This window comes from Apodemus sylvaticus, chromosome 10, assembly GCF_947179515.1.
Source record: "Apodemus sylvaticus chromosome 10, mApoSyl1.1, whole genome shotgun sequence".
Lineage (NCBI taxonomy): Eukaryota > Metazoa > Chordata > Mammalia > Rodentia > Muridae > Apodemus > Apodemus sylvaticus.
The window spans coordinates 93,156,346-93,173,659 of NC_067481.1; the positions used below are offsets into that span (position 1 = coordinate 93,156,346).

Sequence of the window (17,314 nt, forward strand, 5' to 3'; positions counted from 1 at the left end):
CTGGAAAGTTCAAAGCTACAGAGACAGGAAAAGATGAGTGACATCCAGGGTATGACAGGAGCAGGGGTAGGGTCGGTAAATAGAGCACAGGTTAGTAAGAGAGAGCTTGAACGATTCCATCTGATACCACTGCGTGCACACCGATGCACAGCCGTCTATCTAGAGACATGCTCACCCAGGATAAAGCAAAGTGTTAATCACCTCCTGTAATTGATAATGCTTCCCTAATGTAGCCCATTGCACTCATCACAGGAGTGTGGGCTGCTCACCGGTGGAAGTGGAGCACGTGGGTACCTGTGGGTTTTTGTTTGTTTGTTTGACATTTCTCCATTTTATTCCCACAAGGCAGCTATGGTGCAGCTCGAGTCTGGGGCCATAGGCCTCTGGACCTTTCTCCAACTGGGATGCAGGCCAGGTCCTCAGGATTGCCCCCCCAGAGGGCTGGTTTTCAGGAAAACCGTCATGAGTGCAGGGGTGGAAGGCTACAGGGGTCACAGGGCATGGGGGGGGCTTGTGTAGGGGCACACACTTAGAGGGCTAGAGATAGCATGGCAGGTCCTTCTCTCTCACCTGGGGCTCCTCCACGGGACCATAGTGCTTCACCACCCAGCCGTTCTTATCAATGAGAAACTTGATAAAGTTCCCTTTGGTGGCATTTCCCAGCATGCCCCTGCCCTTGGGCTGGACTTTCATCCTTTTCCACAGTGGGTGGGCATCGTTCCCATTTACACAGAGCTTGCTGTGCATGTCAAAGTTGACATTGTAGCCTGCTGCAAACTCCTTGATTTCTTGATTACTTCCTGGCTCCTGGACTTATCCAGGCAAACCATGTGTCTGTTGATGTCCTTGGCTGAGAACTCGCGCATGGGTGTGCACAGCGCCAATCATCCCGGGGTGCAGTCTGGGTGCCCCCTACCCTAGCTAACCAATCCCAGGACTCCCAATCTCCACCCTGGGTACAGTGACCCAACTGGTACCTGTGTCCTTAATGCTTCTTTTATTGTGACACCAACACTGCTCTATCTGGGGAGTTTACCCTTTTGAAAGAAGGAAAAAGTAAGGACGAATTTTACAGCATGGATGAACCTCAAGCTCATTATGTGACACGAGAACGGCCAATCACAACAGTCTGTGTTGACACAAACCCATTCATTTGGAGGACAAAAAGCTACAGAAAACAGGGGGTGTGGTTTAGTATTGTGATGGGAGCTGGGGGGCGGGGTTCAGGAGAGTGACAGCTACTGAACGCAGTCTCTCCTTGTTGTCCTAACTATGAAATAAAATAAGCTGTGAGTTAAAATCTATCTTGTGTAGAACGCTTGAGTTGCAATTTGGTTGAACTAAAGCTTCGGTACTAGCAAACTGAGAAAGAAGTAAAACAAAGAGTGGCTAAGAAAGTGGGAAATATTAAGTAACAATAGAAATGATATATTAGGTAATGACGAAAGGGGATACCATATGAAATGTAAATAAAGCAAATATCTAAAATAATAATAATAATAATAAAGAAATGATATATTATAGAACCCTAAAACAGGTGTGGTTAAAATATAAAACAATTATCAAAGGCAAAAGAGGGACACTTGGTGTTAAAATTGTCTACAGTCTTTCTATTGCTGGGAGGTCAATGAAGGAACGAATGAAGTACATTTTTACAAGAAGGCCATTTGGGTTCCCATCAAGAAGGCCCCAGGCTGGACATGGTGGAGTGAACCTATGTCCCAGCTGCCCAGGAGGGCAAGGCAGGGAATGAGGTCAAGGCCAGCCTGAAAATTCTGTGAGGTCATTTTTCCCTTTTTATGCAGGACTTTTAAAAAGTCAGCATTTCCAGTCATGTACCTGTAATGCAGTCCTTGGAAGGCATAGGCAGGAGGATTGCTGTAAATTTGAAGCCAGCTTGGTCTTGATAGTGACTTTTAGGCCAGGCAGTTATACATAGTAAGACTGTCTCAAAACAGAAGTAAGAACAAAGAAAGTCAAGGTATTAGAGAAAAAAGAAACAGGTTTGTTAGAGGGGAAAAAATCCCTATAAATCACTATATTAAATTATATTAAAAGCAAATTGATAAAATAATTCTATTTAAAGGTTTTAAAACTGTCAAGTTGGGAATAAAAACAAAACCTAGCCGTATCTATTAATGAAGGTTACTTGGAAAACATAAGAATACAGAGTGGTTGGAAATTATTTTTTAATTGAAAGAGATACCAACGAAAATGCTGACCGAGAGAAAACTGCTGCTGCTCCGTTGATTTCCTGTGAGGCAGAAGAAAAGGATGCAGGAGAGCCTGTGAGATCATCGTGGCAGCCCACCCACACAGGCTTTAAGGGTGCTACATACTCTCTGTAGCATCCCCACAGGATGCGGATGAGTTACTGTAACTGTTCACAGCCCTTTGGATGAGCTCACATATGCTGAATGAAAATGAAATGAAACAAGACACAGAAGGATATACAAAGTATCACTCCATTCACAGAAGCATCCCAAACCAGCAGAATTCATTCTTTAGGCTTGGCGGGGGCTTTATACCATGACGTCATCAATGATCCTGAAACCCAGACTCTGTGATCATCCTCCCCTGGAAGGACCCATTCATCTTCTCTGTTCAGTGTTTTTCAAGCAAAACCTCCAGATGACTTTGAGTGGGCTCTGCTCTAAGTGGGCATAGGCCTGCCCACGTAAGTGGGGCACGGAAAGGAAGAAAAAGAACTGCTGGGCTGGAGAGATGGTTCAGTGGTTAAGAGCACTGGCCACTCTTCCTAAGGTCCTGAGTTCAAGTCCCAGAAACCACATAGTAAATGAGATCTGACACCCTCTTCTGGTGTGTCTAAAGACAGCTACAGTGTACTTACATATAATAATAAATAAATCTTAAAAAAAAAAAAAAAAAAGAACTGCAGAGAGCAAGGGAAAGAAGCCTGAGAGGCCACCGCGGTTCAAGACTTTATTGACCACACTTTGAGAGGGCAGAAGGTTCCAGGTGACAGGAAAATGAAGACAGGGCTAGGAAGGAAGGAACAAAGGCTTCCTTACCTCTTCTGGCCTTTACACTGTGCCCCCAGCATGCCAGTCCTGGTGGCTTTTCTGAGTCATCCTTTGGGCTGTGGTGGCCATATTTTCTGTAGTATCACAGTTACTATACCCCCACGCAAGCTGGCTGGCACGTGGCCAGCATGAAGCTGTGGGGCTGAGACATTGTGGAGGAGGGTTTCCTCAAGTGCCTAGGACAAGGTACAGGCCTTCAGTCTGTTTCTGTGATTGGGATAGTTGGGTGTGGGGGTTTAGCAGAACCAGGGATTCCCCAAGGTGGCTTCAGTTCAGGCCTGTCCCCTGCCCTCCAGTATACTGGCTGCCCATCTCAGACCATTTGTCTAGTGACAGTTACTGCTGCATAACACAGCGAGGGTGGGGCTGCTTTGGATGTGTTGTTTGGCGCTTTGATTCATGCAGAGTAAGGAGTATAGCTGCTGCTCTCCAGATCCCCCACCCTCCCCTCTTCCTTCCCTTCTGCCCTCCCCCAGTATCTTCTTCCCTTGTGCCACATCTACCCATGGTCTCCACTAGGGATCTGAGTTGTAAACAACATGGATAATTCTTGACTTTTTTTTTTCTATACAGGGTTTTTCTGTATAGTCCCGCTTGTCCTGGAACTCTCTTTGTAAACCAGGCTGGTCTTGAACTCACAGATATCCACCTGCCTTTGTCTCCCGATTGCTTGGATTACAGGTGTGTACCACTACACCTGGCTAATTCTTGACTTTCTTACCAGAAAAGAGGGTATCGAAAGGGCACTGGGTTGGCTGCTTATAGTTTGGACTGGAGGATGCTGGTGACCAAGAGCTCAGCCAGGTCATCCCCAGGGCATGGCCTGATTGGAACACTACTGTAGCTGCCACAGCAAACTGGACTCTCAACCCCACATCTCAGCACTCAAGGTCCTCAATGCCTCAGCTCTAGTGATGACATGAATTTGGATGACATGAATTCTCTCTATCTGTTATTCAGCTTGTGTCTCAGGTACAGTCCTATGACAGGCTATGGGATCTAGGGAAACATGTCAGTCGGCATCAGTAGACAGGTGAGGTTTATCACGTGTCACAGCAACCATCTCTCCAAGCCCAGGCAAGGGGCTAAGACACTGTCAGACAGCAGTCACCATGGTACAATCTCCAGTGCTGGCTATTGGGGGCAAGAGAAGAGCTGGGCGCAGCTCTGAGACTAGAAGATGAGATTCACGGTCCACTGCAGGGCAGGGATCACAGTGAGCACAGAGGAGACAGTGAATTTGGCTTTGGGTGCTCCTCTTATAAAACAGGAGGACAGGCTGAGCATCCCTCATCCAAAATGCTTGGGAACAGAACTATTTCAATTTTCATATTCTCACATACTTAATGGAGTATATTGGGGGTGGACCCATGTCCAAACATGTTTCATGTATACTTTATACAAATAGCCCTGGAGATAATGTTATATACTTTTTAAAAAGGTGTGCATGAAATAAAGCTTTATGGTATAGGGCTTCCCCTTGCACTTTATGTTTGGAAGTTGTGGTAGTTTGTATATGCTTGGCCGAGGAGCGGCACTATTAGGAGGTGTGGCCCTGTTGTAGTAGGTTTGTCACTGTGGGTGTGGGCTTAAGACCCTCATCCTAGTTGGGGAAAGCCAGTATTCTGCTAGCAGCCTTCAGATGAAGATGTAGAACTCTCGGCTCCTCCTGTACCATGCCTGTCTGGATGCTGCCATGTTCCCGCCTTGATGATAATGGACTGAACCTCTGAACCTGTAAGACAGATCCAATTAAATGTTGTCCTCATAAGAGTTGCCGTGGTCATGGTGTCTGTTCATAACAGTAAAACCCTAACTAAGACCGAAGTATTTTCAATTCCAAATTTCCAACTAGAACTCAGTCTGCGAGGGGTGGTTGGCTTGCTTTCCTACATGGTATGTATCTTAGGGTTGCCATGGCTGTGATGAAATACCATGTCCAAAGCAACCTGTGGAGGAAAGTGTTTGTCTCTCATATCCTGAGTCACAGTCCACTGAGAGGAGTTAAGGCAGGAACTGGAGGCAGGAGCCGATGCAGAGGCCGTGGAGGGCTGCTGCTCACTGGATTGCTCCTCATGTTTGCTTAGCCTGCTTTCTTATAGAGCTGAGGGCCCCCAGCGCAGGGGTGGCACCGCTTTCGACGGTCTGGGCCCTCCCACATCAATCACTAATTGAGAAAATACCCTACAGGCTTCTCTATAGCTCCATTTTTTTGGAGGCATTTTCTCAGATGAGGTTCTTCTCAGACGACTCTAGGTGGTACCAAATTGATACAAAACTAACCAGCACAGTATGAAGGATAAAATGACTACATGCAAAGTGCTATATGGCGTATGTATGACCCTGGACCAAGTGCAGGCCTTAGCACTGACGAGGCTTTTCTACACAGCTGCCAGAATGCTGTCACTCCCAATCTATACCTTTACAAAGGCAGAACGATTATTTGATGGTTAAAACCTCAGGCTCTGAAGTCGGATTGCTGGGCCCCAAACCTATTTCTGCTACAAAGTTGGGGGCCTGTAAGTAACTTCTTTTAATCTTTTTCATACGTCAGTTTCCCCAACTATGACGAGAATCGTCATAACTTACTTCACACGGTTGCTGAGGAGATACAACAGATTGTTAAAAAGATCTCTGATCCAGGCACTGCATCCATCTTCATAAGTGTTTGTAACTTATTCTCTAGAGGTCCACTGTAGGCTCAACCTCTGGAAAACCACCTCTTATATGATTATAAGAGACCGTGCAACACATAAAGTGGCCTGCGTCTGTCGGCTCACCTGCATCTATAAACCTTAGTGTAACCACACTGAGAGTATGAAGGGGTGACTGGCCTCTCTGAGTAGGGAGATTGGAGGGGAGTTTTTCTCCTTTCTACTCGCCTATGTAACAGACCTAGACTAGTGCAACCATTAGTTGGAACTAATTAGAACTAGTGAGGGTTCTCAGTGGAAGGCTTTCTTTTCTTGGCGCTGTGATAAGATGTCCTGACTAAAGAAGCTTAAGGGAGGAAGGATTTATTCTGGCTCCCAGTCAGAGGAACAGTCCAACCTGGCAGAGGTGAGGCAGGAGGAGCCTGAGGCAGCTGCTCACCTCGCACCCACAGCCAGGACTACATGCACGAGGGGGTGGGGTTGGTTCTCAGTTTGCTACAATCCGGGGCTCCCTGCCTAGGGGATGGCACCGCCCACAGTTGAGTCTTTGCATCAATCAACTTAATCAAGGTAACGCCCATGAGCATGGCAAAAGCCCCTCTCCCAAGTTAGTTTACACTGTGTCAGGTTGACAACCAACCCTAACTATCACAGTGGTTCTAATAACCAGGGTTGTTTCTGGACGCCAGTTCAGAATCCCCCTGCAAAACAAACAAACAACAATAACAACAACAAACAAAACAGGTCAGCTAAGTCACTAGACAAGGGTCTGAAGCAGGGAAGATCAGATGCAGCGAGGGTGGAGAGCTGAGGCCCAAAGTCCATCATTTTCCTGAGGCCAGCCAGGCCCCCTAACGAGGAGCCCTTCAGGGAAGTAGGAAAAGGGGGTACAGAGGATGTTGTGGTAAATCTCCAACCCAATTTACCCAGTTTAAAAAAAAATCACAACTCAATCAATATGAATACAAGCTACACGCCTAGACTGGGCAGGTCTCCCACTGCACTACTCTATTCCTATCTGAGAGATCCCACATGACTTGCGGTTTCTCCAAGCCGCATGCTTCTCTCCATTCCCTTTCCAGGTCTTCTGTCCATCCTCTCTCCTCCTCCTCTCTCTTCTCCCCCCCCCCCAAAAAAAAACCTTTTCAGCCCCACCTTCCCTCCTCCTGCCCAGTCAGCTCAAGCCTTTATTTGAAAAGCATAGTAAGGAGAAGGTTCACCAGGCACCTGTGATTAACTCCTCCTCTGCAGCCCCTCCCAGGAGTGGAATTAGCATCAAAATACAAGACCTGGGCTAAATGCAACACTTCCCCCTTTCTGTCCAATTAAAAGACTCTTATCTCAGCCACAGAGGACATCAAGAAATGAATTTTAATAGCAAGCTGCAGGCGTCACAAGGGTCAGCTATCTTAGGTGGACGCTGTGCAGATCTCCTGAGGTTTCTGTAACTCAAACAGCTGTTAGTGTAACAGGATGACATCTCAGTCACCTAGCAGACCACACACTTCCTGCTGCACTGTTGGCGGTGGGCTCTGTTATCACCTAGGATCAACCAACTTGTCGATATAATATGGAGCTGCTGCAGCAGCTGCAGGAGCAAGATGGCAGCTGTGTGGCCAACATGAGAGTAGCAGGCGCAGATCGGATAATGCCAGACAAAGAAACGGCTCCGTGTTCAGGTGGGAGGCCGGGAGATTTTGCTGCCTGAATTGCATGACCTTGCGGTTTAAAACATTATTTTCTATTTCTGAATTTTCCGTTAGATATTTGGGGATCGTGGTTGGCTGTGGGTGACTGGACCCTGAACAACAGAACAGCAGGCAATGGGAAGGTGATGGTGGTGGTTCCCACGGACAGATGGGTTGAAGCGGAGAGCACACAGCTTTCTTTCAGGCCCATGACGCCTCCTAACGCCCACACGGACCGGTTACTATTCGCTTCCCCAAGCTCACGCACTGGGAACCTTCATCCTTAAGTTCAAAACTGTGGATGGTAGGGAGTTGGAGGTGGGGCCTTTGGAGATGTGATTGATGTTAGAACAGACCATGAAGCAGGGCACGTGTGATGGCTTTAGCGGCTTTATGGGCAGAGGAAGTGTTATGTAATGCCTGTTTTTCTTGATGAAGCTCAGAGAGTCGACATGGTGAGCCTCAGTCCCCACTGTAGATCACTAAGGAAGCCTGGATTTGATGCATTTGTTTTAAAACACAATTGGGTTGGAGGTAAAGATGGCTCAGTGGGTAAAGGCTCTTGATACCAAACGTGATGACCTGAATTTGATCTCTGAGATCCACATGGTGGAAGGAGGGAACTGATTCATGCAAACTACCTGCCATATGTGTGTTCATACACACACACACATACGTGTACATACACACACACTCACACATACTCACACACATGTACTCACATCTACTCACACTCACACATAAACTCACACACTTAGATACACACACATACAAACTCACATACACATACACATATACAAATTCATTCACAAACTCATACACACACACTCATACACTCAGTTATACACTCACACTTGCACACACTCACATGAACACACTTATACACACTCTCATACTCACACACACTACACACACACGTGTATACACACACACGTGTACATACACACACTCACACATAAGCTCACACACTCACATACACACACTCACACACAAACTCACATACACACTCACATATACACACACCCACACATACACATTCATTCACAAACTCATACACACACTCACACACTCAGTTATATACTCACTTGCACACACTCACAGGAACACACTCATACACACGCTCATACTTACACACACACACACACACACACACACACACACACGCTAATGTAATAAACCCATTTAAGAACTGCATTTGGTACTTGTTTTACTGGACTTGATAAGCAATGTCTCACTGGCTCTGAGCTTTCAAAGACTCGTGTGTCTTGTCTTTCTGTCTTCAACTTACAGAAAACGATGTGAGCTCTCAGCTGTTCCTGCTGCCACGCCTTTGCTCCAGCATCTCGGACCCTGACCCTCTGAAACCGTAACACTCAGGTTAAATGCTTTCTCTTGTAAGTTACCTTGACCATGGTGTTTTGTTTTCGTTTTTGTTTTTTTTAAGATTTATTTATTTGCACATCTAAGTACACTGTAGCCGTCTTCAGACACCGCAGAAGAGGGCGTCAAATCTCATTATGGATGGTTGTGAGCCACCATGTGGTTGCTGAGATTTGAACTCAGGGCCTTCGGAAGAGCAGTCCGTGCTCTTAAGCACTGAACCATCTCTCCAGCCCCGGTCATGGTGTTTTACTCCAGCAATAGAAAAGTAACTAAGAAAACTTGTTTCCTTTCCTCTCCTTCTCTTCTTTTTGATTTTTTTCTTTCTTTTTTCATTTTGAGAAAGGGCGTCACTACATTGCCCAGATTCATATTGGAATCCTGATCCTCCTCCCTCTTACCTCCCGGGTCCTGGGACTTTTGTAGGCACCCACAGCCCCCCTCAGATACCTACTTCTTTCTCTTTTTGTCTTCTTTTCTGGTCTAGGTTCTGTGGGCTCACATTTTCCCACCTTCATAGCCCAAGGCAAGAAGGCAAGGGCAGGAAGTTCTCTAGCAACCCTGTCAGAGTGTGCGAAGAACTCTGGCCTGTGCTGGCTCACATGCTACTTGGCAGGGAAGTCAGCGACTAAGCACCTGTAGTACTGTGATTGGTCAAAACCGATCCATGTACCTATCCCTAGAGGGCGTAGGGGCCAGGTCTGTCACTTAAAGAGATTCCTGGGAGAATGTTTGTGACAGTTGAGAATGATAGCTTCATACTGTGGTGCTGAGTGATGCGTGTCCCCTTCACTAGGGACTTCTGGGGACAGATTGCCCTAATGCAATTGCAGAGACAAATGGTGGGAATTTTAGGCATGATTTAAAAAAAAAAAAAAAAGCTCGATAGAAATACTTTGGGTTTAGGAAAAACACATTTTCTAGGCTTAAAAATGAGTGCATCTTTTTTATTTTTATTTTATTTTATTTTTTTTTGCCGTGGGGCCTCACCAGCGAATTCCCAGAGTGAAAAGCATTAGTGTTTATATACATATTTCAGGATGGTGTGGGAGTGGTGGTTCTGGAATTAGAATGCATCCTAGCATCCAACTGCATGCTTAATGTGTTACCAGGCAAGAGGCCGCATTCCGTGGGAAGGGGAGCTTGTTCATTGGACGACTTCAGTTCAAATCTTGGTTCTATCCATTTCTGGCTGTGTGACCATGTGACTTAGCTTTGCTATGGTCTCCGTTTGCCACGTGCAGAGCAGTGGTACTGATTCCATCTACCTGAGGCGGGAGGGAGTGTGGGAGCGGGAGAAGAAGAGGGAGAGGAGGAAAATGGACAGTGATGGAACACAGCGCACAGCAAAGTCCCTCCCTTCCTACTGTTATTTTTATTTGCAATTCCCCAAACAGAAATCAAATTAGCAGCTGGGGAGTTGGGAGGCAACATGGGAGCGTGGAGGTGAGAAATCAAGGGTCCCTCCTGGTTCGGGTCCTTTTCAGGATCAGTGTGGTGTGGACACAGGCAGGGGTGAGGACAGGTCACATGCCAATTTTCTCTCTCAGGGGTCAGAAATCTTCCAGGAGAAGAGAGTGAAAAGTTGCTCAGGCTGACTCCGTGGTGCATTCTTGCCCCCTCTGCTGCTTTGCCCTGCAGAGGAGGCGGCTGGAACAAGTTGACAATGTGAGAATGGAACTAGAGAGAAGGGACCATGAGAGGCTGGAAAACAAGGAATCAGCAGGACCTCGCACATCCTCTGGTCAGCAGCTGTGCGTCGTGCGTCATGACTGTGCACCGCTACAAGCTTTTAGGTTGTTTGGTATACTCTGTGTCCCCGCCTGCCAGGAATCTTTAGCCACATTCCGTAAAGACATGATGGGCGCTGGGACAGGACCTGGTTCTCACTCGGGGAACAGTCCTCCCAACTTGATCCTGCTGGCAGAGTTCAAGAGAGGAATCCAAGTGTGTGTGTGTGTGTGTGTGTGTGTGTGTGTGTGTGTGCTGATAGGGCTAGACTGGCTGTTCAGAAGGGATCTGAACTCAGGTACTCGTTTTATGTGACAAGCACTTCACCGACAGAGCCATCTCCCCAGAGTCCATTTATTAACGGAAGAAGAGTCAGGAACTTTTCGAAACCTTCACTGCAGACTCACCAACATGTCCCAGGTGGGTCATTGTGCAGCTGCACCTCCTGCCCCAGTAATAACTAGCAGCTGGGGGTTATGGCACAAAGCCTTCTGGGCTTTCCCATGGGCTGCCCAGTGCCCGGGAAAGGGAGCTTCTCTCAGGACCTCGGGTAAGTTGGCTCAGTCCTGACTCAAAAGGAGGCCCACTCAGTGTTTGTCTGACATGATTCTCTTCTGTCTCCTTACCTGGCCACCACATCATTCAGCTCTAGGGCCACTTTTCCTCAAGGTCGGGCCTCAGGGTGCCTGGATTTCCTACTGCTCAGCAGACGCCAGCGCCTGGAAAGCAGGTTACCCCCAGTACCCACCCACACTTGCCATTTAACAGAGAGCAGGAGCTGTACTTGACTTGTCCAGGGGTGAGCATCGTGCAGGGCTTCCTCACAAGTGCGTGACCGGTGCTCTCACATGGGGACCCTGTGTCTGTCACCATGAGCATGACTACCTCGTCCTGCAAGTCCAAATGAGTCTGTCTGTGAGCCTTGTGTTTGCAGTGACATCTGCAGGCCCAGGCTCACACCTGCATTGCCCCATGACCTCTACCCAGCTGCATACAGAGAGTGAGGCGTTATGTCCTCCTCCACTGGCATCTGGAAGCCCATTTCAGGGCTAAGGACTGCTGCACCCATTGTTGTGGCCCAAGAGATCCCTATAAGATCTAGGCGCAGGCATGCCCCATCCATGTTCTTCTTATTGACCAACACCAAGCGAAGGCAGCAGGCAGGGGTGAGGGGACAACACGGCCTAGCTTTCCAAGATGGCACCCTGGCCATGGATAATATTGACTTAAGGGTTGGCAGGAGTGGTCCCCAGCATCCCTCAGTCCTGTATAAGTATCAATACCCCAGGTCACAGGGTAAGGCGCCAGCTCCTACAAACCTCTGCAATATCCTGCTCCAGCGGCTGGCACTGTGCCCATGCAGGCGCCCCTCTCTTCCGTCTGGGTTACTTGAGCCTGCTTTGTCTCTTGAGGCCGTTTGAGATCCCTGAGTTGAGTCACCATGACATTTTTGTGACTGTTTATGTGTTAAATGCTTGGTGTATACATTTAAAACCAGAACAGTGCAACATACGGGAAAGCATTGCATTTGGGCTAGTGAATGGAAATGTGCCTTCGCGTAGAAAAGTGTGTCGGAAAGGGGTGAGTCCTGAGACCCCAAAAGCACTGGGTAAGATACTTTCTGAACAGGAAGCTCAAGATTTTACTCTTACAGCTCTCTGGCTAGCCCAGCTCAGGTTTCCTGAACGAACGAACGTTCTGTGGCACCACATTAATGTGGACAAGCTTTGAAAGTTCATGGTCAGGTAATGTGGGAGCACCATGGAAACATTCAGCGTGAACTCCAGCCCAGGTGGTCCAGTTACTTACCCCACAGGGGCTCTAAGAGCCAGAGCAAATGGCAGAACTACTCAAGGGAGGAAGGGCTTCTGCTCACACTTCTCCACCATGCTCCTCTGCTGTACTCCTCCACCGTGCTCCTCTGCTGTGCTCTTCTGCTGTCTTTTCACCAGGCTACCTCATTACCCAGCTCTCAGCCTAGGACCACTCTCCCACAAGGCCTCACCTGCAGTTGGCTAGCAGCCTGTCACAGCAGGGAAGGGAGGTGACAGGAGCAACTCTGTCCACATTCATGGTGGCTAGCATGAGGAGACAGCTGTTTACACACAGAGACAGGAAGTGGAGCCAGCAGGCTGGAGGCAGGGCCGCAGGCTTGAGTCTCACCTTCAGAAGCCCTACTTCCTAGTGACCTACTTCTGTCAGTCAGGACCCACCTCCTAAACACTGCATCCCTCAAAATCGTACTACAGGTCAAAACCTGAGCGTGGCAGGAAATGGTTCGAAGCAAAACTGACAACGCTGCCAGCATGGCGACCAACTCACAGGGAATTAATTTTGTAACCAGAAGACACTGGTACTCAATAACAGTAGAGTACCAGTGCAGTGTAGTGTGGTAAAGAGTGCAGTGTAGTAAAGAATAAATTAGAGACAGGGCGGTTCATCATGGTCGTCAATCCTGTGCGCCATCTTGACCATGTGAGCTGGTCATTACTGATGGAGCTCCTGTGGGTGACACTTCCACAAGCACTCGAGAAGCGTGCTGTGTCTCGGGAGTTGTTAGTTCAGCTCTGCTGTGATCTGATGGGGTCACTGTCACCTTGAGGTGCATGGTTAATGGGTAACACACCATGACTGTGTATACTTCCTCTTGGCCTTGGTGTTGTCTAACGAAGCTCAGATCTCGCGTTGCAGGAGGAGATTGTGTCGGGCTAACCCTGCACCAGGCAGCGGTGACAGCTATGGGTGAAGCAACTGCCTACAGATGTCAGGGAGCTAGGGAGAGCAAGAGAGCCAGAGGCGTGCCCTGTGCAATGGTTAGTGTGTTTGCTCAGGCGCGTACACACACATGCACATACACACACACATGCATGTAATTACACTCAAGCACATGGAGAAAGTTTTGTCTGCTGATTGCCCCTGGTAAGTACCAAGAATACTTTTGCTGCCAAATGAATGTTCTTTTTGGCAGGCTGAAGCCCCCACCCCACCTTTTTGCCTTTTAAAAAATATTTTTAATCCTTTTTAAAAAATGATGTGCATGTCTTGTCTGCATGTGTGTCATGTACTTGCAGGTGCCTGTAGAGTCCAGCGGATCCCCTGAGCTGGAGTCATAGGTAGTCGGGAGCTGACATGTGTGGATTTGGGAGTGGAATCCAGATCCTCTGTAAGAAGAGTGCATGCTTTTAACCTCTGAGCCATTCCCCCAGCCCCTCTTTTTGTGTGTATAAATATGTAAATGTTATAGTGAGATCCGTTATTCTGAATGCAATTATAATGCATGCAATTAGCATATATTAATATCTTTTTTAAAAATCCCAAAAGAACCTCCCCTCCCCCCTGAGAGCTGCCTCCTCTCTCCTACCACAGGAAGACAGAAGACAGCCAAGAGAGGAGCCCTCAGCAAGGCCTGAACTGACCAGCGCCTTGATTTAGGTTTTCTCCGCACCAGAACCAAGAGGCGTGGGTGTCTGTATTCTGTATGTACTCAGGCTATGTCATACATGGCCTGGAGAGAGCCAGCTCTGGTGCCACATGCGGGTCATACCCCCAGGCTGGAGCAGGAGAATCACTATCTCAGAGTAAGAAGTGGTAAGGGGCCTGAGGGCACGGCAAGGTGGTAGGGAGCGTGCTTGATGATCGAGGTCCCTGGTTTGTTCCCCAGCACGGGGAGGAGAGAGCGACTGAGAGAGCAACGCATGCACACATAAATTATAAATATGTGCAGTTTTTATCTGTCGACTAAAACTTAGAGGGAGGGAGGGAGGGAGGGGAGAGAGGGAGATGGGGAGAGAGAGAGGGAGAGAGAAGGAAAGAGAGGGGAGAGGGAGAGAGAGGGGAGGGGGAGAAAGAGAGGGAGAGAGATGGGAGGGGGAGGGGAGGGGAGAGAGGGAGATTGGGAGAGAGAGAGGGGGAGAGAGGGGAGGGGGAGAGGGAGAGAGAGGGAGAGGGAGGGGAGGGGAGAAAGAGAGGGAGAGAGAGGGGAGGGGCGAGGGGAGAGAGGGAGATGGGGAGAGAGAGGGAGAGAGAGGGGAAGAGGAGAAGGGGGAGAAGGAGGGGGAGGGGAGAGGAAGGGAGAGGAAGAGAGGGAGGGAGGGAGGAAAGGAGAGAGACAGAGACAGAGACAGCAAGAGAGCTAAGGCAGCCAGGACCATTCCAAGGCACTCTCAGCCCCTTGTTCACGGCTGTCACCCATGTGGATGCTCCTGTTTCCTGACATTGTTTCCTCCCACCGCCCACCCCGTGGCCTCCACTGTTTACTTATACACTACATTCATTCAACTTCGTTTTTTCTTTTTGCTTTTCAAACCGTAAACTTCATAACCACAAAAGGACCACTCACCAGCCTCGACTAAGGTTTCCCCTGTGCTAAGCACTGCGCCCCGTGGCCCTGTGAAGTCTCTCTTTGGCACTTAAGAAGCCTGAGATGTTGAGTCAGACAGCACAGAGGCCCAGGTCTGGAAAGGCAGAGCGGATGCCGGCCAGGTCAGGCCGGACACTCTCCCCCAACCCCGCACGGTCTAAGTAAGGAAACTGGCCAAAGGCTCTGAGCCCCCATTAGCTCAGCTGTAAAGTGGGTTAAACGGTCATGGCTCCCTGCCTGGTGGGAGGATGGGGTAAGATGCTGGGACCACAGAGGCCCAATGGCGGCTCCTTGACCTTGTCTGTGTCTGGCTTGTCCCCCCACTACCACCCCCACAACCCCTCCCTCTCTGTTCCCAGACAGTATACCATACCAGCTGTATTCCTTCCATTCCCTGCTGGGAAGAGAGGAGGAGGAAGGGCTTCTTGTCCTGGGCCAGGAGAGAGGGGAGCTGAAGGTATGGAGAACTGAGTTCTTCTCCCGAGAGGCCTCCAAACCCTCTTGACCTTTCCCACACGGTGGCCTGCCTCTACTGTCCTCTGCTGCAGGGTGGGGATGTTCTCTGGACTGTGGGCTAGGGAGAGAGAATTGGATAGGACTCTGCTAAGCACTCACTAGAACTCTGAAGCTGCCTACATTTTGGCCCAGAGCTCTCTGCAGGGCTCCAAGCAATGCAGAAAGAGTGGACTGACGGCGAGCTGGCTTGGCGCCAACCTGTTGGACCCTGGCTGGGTAATTAAAATTGGTAAGTAATTAACATTGTGTGCATGTGCTCCTTCCTACTGCAGCACAGTCTTGCTTATCCTTACAGATCCACATTTCTCCTCTCTAGGTAACGGTTGAGAGGGTTCTGTTCTCCTAGGGAGTCAGTAAGTGTTCATTGAATGATACTGTTATTGCTATGAAAGCATGTGTGTTAGCTTTCCTGTACTGTAACAAAATGCCAGAGAAAATCAACTTACAGAGAGGAAAGGTTTTTTGTTTTTGTTTTTTTGGGGGGTTTTCTTAGGGGGGGATCCACAGTTTCAGAAGACTCAGACTGTTTTCAGATGACAGCAAAATACATCCAGCTCACCTCTGACAGCCAGAAAGCAAAAAGAAAGAGGGGGACCGGAGCCCCAATATCCCTTTCAGAGGTAGACCTTAACCCTTTCCACTAGGCCACATATCTAAAGGTCCCACCACCTCCTGACAGCAGGCTAGTAACCAAGCCTTCAACATGGTGGCCTTCAGGGACACTTATCAAAATGTATCAGTGAGAAAGCACAAGAAGCAGTGGTTTCAAATGTCAGTGGCCGTGACCAGGCAACAGCTCTCTGGATGTGGGAGACACAGAGGCTCTCCCCGGACCGTGAGGAGCCCAGGAGGGCAGAGGTGGCACTGCACTGTGGTGTGAACCCCAGTCACACAGCCTGGCCTTGGGCATCTGCCCTAGGGCCTTCATCATTGTACTGCTGTCCCCCTCCCCCATCTGTCAGCAATGATAGGAGCACCCATAGAAAGGGCTACTGGGAAAATGAACTGCTTAAAAGCCTGTCTGGCTTACAGCAGGTGCAGCGTTCCAATGGTCCTTACTGTTGCCCACTGGGAAACCGGAAACAGTGTCTGGGAGCCTGATGTGGCACGCAGCCGTGCACTTCAGGCAGCCCTGTGACCCTGGGACTGTCAGAAGTGTTCAGAGTCTCTTTCCTCATTCACTAAATAACAAGTATCCTAATACCCATGCATAGGCTCTATGTGAGGATTAAGTGGGCCAGAGCGAGGCACTGACGATGTCTACAGAGCCAGCCATAGGTCTAGGCCTTCAGCAAGCGTGTGGTTCATGCCAGCTGGCACGATCGTGACAACAATCGGCTCGCACAGACTAGGAGTTTGTTTTACTCCCTCTTCATCGCTGTAACGCAATCCCTGTCATTGGGAAGTGGCCCTGCGGAGGGCCTGTGGCTCCTATACAACAGGCTGATCTCAGGGCACAGCTCACTCTAGAGAGCCTACCTCGCCCATGGAACCGGCATCTCGTCATTCATGATGGGACATGCCCGATCCCTAACCCATCTTCCAGCAGGCCCCTTCTTAAAGTCTCCCCACTTCAGCCTCCCCTTACTGGGGAACGAAGCCTTCAGTGCACACACCTTTGGGTCATGCTCAAACACAACCATCCCATGAGAGTGCTCCATCCATCGGTGTCTCCTCCACCATGCTGCATCCTGAATGGTCCTCCCTGCACCCTCCTCCCTGAAGCCATTCCATCACCATGACTACCCTCAGCCCCAGGACTAATGTGAAGCAAGGGAGGGCATCAATAAGATGCCACAGGCGAGGCCTTGTCCTATGCTAGTGTGCCCAGTGGCTGCTGGGTGGTCCTGTCACCCACTACAGCCACAGAGGCAAGCCTGCTGGTGTCCCACAGGTCCCCTACACACACCTGTGCTCTTTAGTGGGACATAAACAGCAGCT

The 17,314-nt window shown here is 49.0% G+C and overlaps 1 pseudogene; it reads right to left on the reverse strand.

The window, feature by feature from the left end:
- Positions 1 to 537: 537 nt before the first annotated feature.
- LOC127694472 (phospholipid hydroperoxide glutathione peroxidase-like) overlaps positions 538 to 17,314 on the reverse strand; it is a 30,735-nt pseudogene continuing 13,958 nt past the window's right edge.